Source organism: Mastomys coucha, unplaced genomic scaffold (genome assembly GCF_008632895.1).
Source record: "Mastomys coucha isolate ucsf_1 unplaced genomic scaffold, UCSF_Mcou_1 pScaffold16, whole genome shotgun sequence".
Lineage (NCBI taxonomy): Eukaryota > Metazoa > Chordata > Mammalia > Rodentia > Muridae > Mastomys > Mastomys coucha.
In genome coordinates this window covers 71,077,357-71,085,532 of record NW_022196898.1, presented here as the reverse complement: position 1 = coordinate 71,085,532, position 8,176 = coordinate 71,077,357, and the positions used below count along the sequence as shown (strand labels likewise).

General features: G+C 41.0%; 1 long non-coding RNA gene and 1 other non-coding gene across 2 annotated transcripts in view; one reads left to right on the top strand and one right to left on the bottom strand.

Moving 5' to 3' along the window:
- The window catches only part of LOC116093738, a 47,285-nt gene that overhangs the window by 38,008 nt on the left and 1,101 nt on the right, over positions 1-8,176 (bottom strand). The gene's annotated exons all lie outside the window — the stretch shown is intronic.
- LOC116094610 lies at positions 4,590-4,719 on the top strand. The gene has a single exon (XR_004120229.1). It is a non-coding gene; the product is annotated as a U6atac minor spliceosomal RNA (small nuclear RNA).

Below are 8,176 nucleotides of genomic sequence, written 5' to 3'. Positions count from 1 at the left end.
TTTTTTTTTTTTTAATGCTAGTTTACTGTGAGGCTGGGTCATCTGAGAAGAAAAAATTCCAATTGAGAAAATCCCTCTACTAGATTAGCATATAGGCAAGCCTGTGGGGCACTTTGTTCATTAATGATTGACGTGGGAGGGCATAGCCTTTAGTACAACTCTCAGTAGAGTCCTTGTTCCCCCTTGGGACCTGGGTACAGTTTTTTCTTAATTTATAAGAACTTTTATTTCTTTTTCTCTGTCTCCCTTTATATTGTTCTGCTCTTCTGCACATCCACCAGAGTTACTGCAGTCACTTACTACAGCCCAGGGCTTCTGTGCCTCATACGCCCAGGCTTCTCAGCATTCCTCCCACAAGGCTGTTTGTTGTTGTCTTGTTGAACCTCCCTAGGTAGACCTGGCTGGCCTCAAACTCAGAGATCGCCTGCCTTTGTCTTCCACCTGCTGGGACCAAAGGCCTGTGCCCTGATGCTTGGTTCCACAAAGCAGTTTCAAGGCCTATGAGTGACATGGTCAAGTCCACCACAACAATAACCACACTCTCTCAGAATGAATTTACTTCATTGATTACTTTTCTCGTTCTTATAGCTGGATACTTGACAAGGAACACTTAAAGGAAGATTTATTTTAGTTCATTGTTTGAGAAAATAGAGTCTATCATAGAGGGGACATGATGGAAGGGATAGTTTAGGTTTTTTGGGGGGTGTGGGGATAAGAGCAGGAACATTCAGTAGTCGCTTGTTACATGGTGTCCTAGGGTTTTACTGCTGTGAACAGACAACATGACCAAGGCAACTCTTATTAGGACATTTAATTGGGGCTGACTTACAGGTGTAGAGATTCAGTCCGTTATCAAGGTGGGGAGATGGCAGCGTCCCATGGTGCAGGCGTGGTGCAGGAGGAGCTGACAATTCTACATTTTCATCTGAAGGCCACTAGGAAAAGACTGACTTCTGCACTGCACTGTGCAGAGCTCCAAAGCCCACCCCAACAGTGACACGCTTCCTCCAACAAGGCCACACCTACTCCAACAAGGCCACACCTCCAAATACTGGGCCAAGTGTATTCAAACTACCACACATGGCAACAACCAAGAAGGAGACTGCTCAGGTTGGAAGCAAAACTCTGGTATTATCTGCTAGACCCACTTCCCAGCAGCACAATTCCTCCAGCTAAACCCAACCTCCCAAAGATTCTATTGCCTCCCAAATAAATGCCATTAGCTAGTGGCCAAATAGTCAAAGTATTTGGGGGACATTTCACCTTCAAACCACAACAGCACACACACACACACACACACACACTGCATGCTTAGTGGCCATGGAGTTCAGAAGAGAACATTGGATCCCCTGGAACCAGAATTATAGATGGTTGTAAGCCTCTATATGGTGCTGAGATCCAAACCTAGGTCCTCTCAAAGAGCAGCCAGTACTTGTAACCACAACTCTCTCTCCAGGCCCAAAATATAATAAAAACAGAACAACAAGAAATCCCACAGTATTCCTCTGATACAAATCTCTAGAAAACTGTTTTCTCTAGATCAAAGATCAGGAGTGCTTTGTAAATTAAAGAATGAATTTTTTATTTCTTTCTTAGCCCCAAGAATTATACAAGCATTTTGAACTCAGAACAGATCATTGAAAATAAGCAGGACTTGAAATTGTGAAATCTCTCCTAATTCAGGTTTCATTATTGTTCACCACAGACTTTATGTTGCTTTTTCTAATTGCTTTTGTCATTTCAAACTTTGGTTTCGAAAAGAGACAACACTCAACTTTTAAGTAAGAACTGAGCTACAAAGGCAAAAGGCAGTGCTAAATATTCAGGCTTTTAATTTGAATGTGCAAGAACACAGAACCACACATTCTTTAGACATCAGAATGAGCCTCAAGAAGTAGTTTATTTATAAATTATTTCAATTTTTACAGACATTGGACAGATTTCTGACTCCTATGTGCAAATTACATACGCGGCTGTCTTACTATCCTTACTACGTTATTAATTAGCATTTTGTAATGCATATAGACACCAAATCATTATCCATTTTGAGCTGCTTTAAACTATTGCTACAGACTAGGTCATTTATAATAAATAAAAACTCATTGCCTCATGATCCTTGAAGTTGGAAAATCCTAGAACAAAGGATGGGTCTCTTGGGATGGCCTCCCATTCATGGGAGAAAACAGGACAGACAGAAGGAGGAAAAAGGAGAGACAATATTCCCTCCAAACCCACACTTTCACAAAGAGCCACTTTTGCAATGCTTCATTGATAACGTGCTATTCCTGTGGCTAGCCACCATTCTGTGTTCCCATCCCTCAGCGATGTCACATAGGATTAAATTTTCAATACCTGTTTTTTTTTTTTTTCAGAGAAACACTCAAGTGTAGCACACAGAGATCTGTTTGAAAGCCACATTGCTTTCCTTTTAGTGAAAAGTTTATTTTTACTAAACCTTCCATCCTAACAACCTTGGTAGCTGTTGCAGCAGTAGTGCCTTTAGGACACTTTTCTCATTTGCTATGAATTCTTGGAGAATATCTTATAATGGATATTGATCATATTCACCCTTCTCACAGATCCACCTCCTCTTCCACAGCCACATAACTTTGTGCCCCTCCCCCTGCTCCCATTTTAAAGAAACTCCATCAAGAACAATTTGTGACGCCCATGTGTTCTTGGATATGTGACCTTCACTATACCATGGTCTATACATCAGGGACCACAATGACAACAGCTTCTCAACTGGGAGTGGAACTTTGTGCTGCTCTCCTTTCTCAATGCAGGAAATTTGTCTGGCCTGAGCCTACAAAGATCTTGTGCATGCTGTTTGCACTGTTGTGAATTCATATATGCAACTGCCCTGTTGTGTTCTGGAATCAGTTTTCTTGCAATCATCCCCCATCTCTGGTTCTTACAATTTTTTCTGCACTCTGTTCTACCAGAATCACTAAGCGCTGGGAGGAGGGAGTGTGATAGAGGTGTTTATTTCAGAGCTGAGCAATTGATGCTCTTTTATTCTCTACACACTGACCACTTGTGGGTCTATATGTTAATTGCTATCCACTGCAAAAAGAAGCCTCTCTCTCATGAGGGTTGATAGATACACTTATCTGTTAGTATAATGATTAGTCATCAGGAGTCAGTTTAAGACTCTGTCCATTTAGCAGAGTAATATAATAGGTTCTTCTCTAGGTCCTATGACCAGGCTAGTCACAGGCTCTTGGCTCTGATAATAATAGTAGGAGGTAAAGGTTTTAACTTGTAGTGTGAATTTTAAATTAAATTAGCAAGTGCCTGTTTACTTCCAGGATATCTGTGTCACTACTGTACCAGTGGGCATGTCTTGCTGGTCTGGTCATTGTTGTAGCTCACAGGGTTCACAGATGGGTAAGATTGGTAATTCTCTTTATCTTCTAGTAGTGTATATAGCACTTTCTAGTACTATAAAAGCTAGCAAGATCCCTGGGTTCAAATCCCAGCATGCACATAAAAAGCTGTGCTTAGCCCTGTGTGCCTGTTATTCCTGCCCTGGGAAATGGGCAGAGACAGGATGATCATTGGGAATGGCTGCCCAACACATTGTTCTGAGTTCAGTGAGATCCTGCCTCAATAGAGTAAGGTGGAAAGCTATACAGCAGAATATCCTACACCATCCTTGGCCTCTTCATACATGTAACAAACCTACATATGTACATACATCACATTCACACCCATACATACATGAAATATATACAAACATTTTCTTAAAACTATTGAAAAGCTACATAAAGTGAATTATAAGAAATCCAGGAATTAGCCCATACTATGGACTTTGTTTCCCTCTGAAGTGCTTATTTTGATCTCATACTATAATTTGTATCAAGGGCATTAATACTAACAAAACTATAAGCCCTTTTTCTTGTTTTATTCATTTTTGGTGAACCAATTTAGAAAAAAATTCACAATCTCATGGTTTGAAATTTATCTGCAAAGTATGCCCTTTTGTTCTACCAATGGGTTGAATTTTAAAGTCTTTACCCTCTTGAATCTATTTCAGCTTATGCTAAATAACTCTGCACTTTGTTTTCTCTAGTGGTCAAGAGAAGTATCTCCAAATACAAACCAAAGTATCCTAAAATTACAAAATGGTACATAGAATCAACTGATCCTAATGTATAATATTTAAGAAGTGGGTGTTGGCACTGGTGGACCAGTTGATAAACCACATCAGTGGCGAGGTTACTTGTCTGTTTAGTAGAGCAAGTGTGTACCATTTAAGACACACCTGTGGATATCCCTCTGTAAATTTCAGTTGAACAATCCCTATTTTTTGGTGGAGAGAGGACTGATGGTACATATGGAGACATGGAGATGGAGATGTCCACAGACATGTGGATGTTTAGCTCAGGATTCACACTACCCTACTGTAGTGACTCACACCCTGCCTTTTTCCTGACACCATATGTTCTTCATAGTGATTCACTAAACTGTGTCACTGGGACGGCTTATTTAAGTCAAGTTTAAAATGATTGAATTATATTTTCCCACAAATGCTAGGAAGACTCAGACAGAGCAGATATGACTAGACCAATTAGGTTATGAAACAGGTGCTGTATGAAAGGAGAGAAGGTTCCCATTCATTCCCCTTGATGAGGATGGAAGAGGCCCTTGGGCCCGACCAAGTACATATAGTTAAGGCACTGCCACCTATTTTGTGGCTTCTAACCACTGTGTTTTTTTAGAAGGAAGTCTGGGACCCTGTGGAAGAGTTAGGAGAAGGACAGAAGGCCCTCAAGGATATGGCAACCCCACAGGAGACCAACAGTGTCAACTAACCTGGACTCCTAGGGTTGAGGGGATTTGGAGGAGCTTCCATCTCAGAGGTGAAGGGGAGGGGTGGGAGAGGAACTCTTCAAGGGGGGGCCAGGAGGGGACAGCATTTGAGATGTAAATAAATAAATAAATAAATTTTAAAAAGATAGGATACAGTATAATATCAGGTTATAGAAAAGAATGAAAAGTCTCTCTACCCCCCTCGTGTGTGTGTGTGTGTGTGTGTGTGTGTGTGTGTGTACTACACAGAACAGATGCAGAGGCTAATGGAAATTGGAGTGCTTCTTATCTAGGCAATGGTGTGTTACTAATCTTATTATTTGAAATAGAAAATGTTGGGGGGAGTAGAATTGATATTTTTTGAGAGTAAGAATAGTCAATGCATTTAGGTTATATTTGTATTAATATTGGTTGATTCTGTATGGCAAGAACAGGCTGGGAAACTTACACAACACTGTTATTTCTCACAGTTCTGAAAGCTAGGAAACCAAAGATTGTGATGCAGCCTGTATTTTTTGTTGGTTATTAATATGGTAACTTGAAAACTGCATCTTCCAGAGGGTAGAAACATCCTATCTGTCTTAGTTAGGTCCTCTATAACTGTGAAAAAAAAAAACACAAACAAAAACAAATCATGGGCAAAAAGAAGTTCAGGAGGAAAGGGTTTATTTGACTTACACTTCCATATCACTGTTCATCATTGATGGAATTCAGCACAGGAACTCAGAGAAAGAACTTGGAGGCAGGAGCTGATGCAGAGGCCATGGAGGATGCTGCTTACTGGCCTGCTTCCCATGGCTTACTCAGCCTGCTTTCTTATAGAACCCAGGGATGGAACCACCTACAATGGGCTGGTCCTTCCCCATTGATGACTAATTAGGAACATGCCTTAAAGCTCAGATGCAATGGGGGAATTTCCTCGGTTACCGTTCCTTCCTTTCAGATAACTGTGGTTGGTTGTCAAGGTGACATAAGATTAGACAGCACCACTGACCCCTTGTCAGCTTGAGACACATATCATTATTAAGCCATACTGTCACTTTCTTATCCAGCCCCAAGATCTCACATTAAAAAATAAATAAGCCTAAATTTAAAAATAAACATAAGTATGTCCCACAGTCTTTTATAAATTCAAACACATTAAAATTTCAATCTCTTTAAAATATCCAAAGTCTCTTTACTTTAGCTTCAGGCAGACCTTTTGGACAAGGGCAAAAGAATCCACATTCTTCACCAAAACATCACAAGAATAGTTCCTAGGCCGCATACATCTGTTCTTCTCTGAAATACCTCCAGCCAAGGCTCCACAGCTTAAATCATCCTCGGCACAACTGTCTTCCATTTTTCTACTATTATGGCCCATTAAACTCTACTTAAAGCATTCCTCTTCTTTTTAAATCCGAAGTCCACATTTCTCCAAATAAAAACATGTCAGGCCTGTCCAGGAATACCCCAGTCCCTGCTACCAATTTCTGTCTTAGTCAGGGTTTCTATTGCTGTGAAGAGACCATGACTACAGCAACTCTTATAGAGGAAAACATTTAATTGGGGCTGGCTTACGGGTTCAGAGGTTTAGTCCAGTACTGTCATGGTGGAAATCATGGTACAGGCAGACATGGTACTAAAGAAAGAACAGGATTTCTACATCCATTCTGCAGGCAGCAGGAAGTGACTGAGACGCTTCCTTCAACAATGCCACATCTACTCCAGTAAGGCCACATCTCCTAATAGTTCCACTCTCTGTGAGCCTATGGGAGCCATTGTCTTTCTAACCACCACAATGTCCGTATATAGCAGACAGCAGACATTCGAGAGAAAGAAAAAAAAAGAGAGAGATAACATTTTCCATCAAACCCCTTTATAGAAAGCAATGAATCCATCCAAGAGTGTGGAGTCCTCATGACCTGATCACTTCTTACACGTCTCATCTCATTGCTTTCAAGGCAGAGATTCATGGCTGCTCAAGGTACTGAGACTAAGTGATTCTTGAGCGTTTGGCTCTAATCAGGACACTCCTCCCTCCTCCTCAAGCCTCAAGGATCAGTTGAGAAAAGGGGGAACAAAAGGAATGAAAGACCTGGAGACGGGGCATGTTTTCTGGGCATGGCACAGCCAATGAAGTCATTGACCTCACAGGCTGTAGTAACTGCAGTGAGCCGACACAAAACTGAGCCTATCAACAACAGTCAATCATGGACTGGGGAAGGGCTCATGGAGCCCTACTCTCCTAATGAACTACTGGCTGTATCAATAGATTCTGGGCCAGGGACAGTCACTGTTTCTAGTTATGCACTTACTGAGAAGCTCACCAGGCCCCAGTGGATAGTTCCAAACCCATGGGCTTCTATACACTTAACTCAGCGGGTCTCAAAACGGAACAAATCAGCCAACCAGCAAACCAAAACAAGTAAATAACCCTAAACACATGAATAAGGGTAAGGAGATGTGTGGGGGTGAGTAACAGGGGTGTGTAAGAGATTAGAAGGTAAAGCGTTACAATAATGAACTTCGTGCACATATAAAACTGTCAAGGAGGAAATTTTAAAAGTCACACCTTCTGATGTTGGGAATTAACGTTCATCACATAGTTTTGGAAAAAACTGAAACAATGTAACACATGTAACAAATGATGGGAAGTGTTCTAAGGTATACAATGGGCAGTTGGATATACAAGTTTGGAGATACCATTCCTAAGGGGCTTGGAGGCAGCAGTGCAAATTATGTGGATCATCAGTCTTTTAAATTAAGTCTTTTAAAAATAAGTCTTTTAAATTTAAATTAAATTGAATTAAATTAAATGCCTGCAAATGAAACTGCTTCCCCAAAGAGTCTGAATTACACATGTGCTTCATTTTTGTCTCCCTCTTTTCCCGCTCACACACACTTGTGACCCCTTCATTGAGAAAGTGAATGGATGTACAAACAGGCATGTGCAGAATCTACAGGTGTACTGATGCAGTCTAATTTTCAAAACTTCAGTGCTGGGGAGATTTTAAAAGTTATACCCCTTTCTTTGTAAAAACTGCAACAGTTCTCTGATGGATCCCATTGGCTTCATAAATACTGTAAGATAGTATGGATCCACTAGTTGTCAGCCCTGCTTCCATGCAGTAGATCGCAGTTCACATAGTTATTTTAAATGGATAGCATCTATTGTAATAACTACACAGCCTAGACCTGATGGGACAGAAGGAAGGAGCTGGCATATATGTTCATATATTTCTTGATCATTGAGCCTTCGTAGACTCCAGAGCCCACAACATTACTTACTGTAAGAAATGTTCAGTGAGCCGGGCAGTGGTGCTGCATGCCTTTAATCCCAGCACTTGGGAGGCAGAGGCAGGCGGATTTCTGAGTTCGA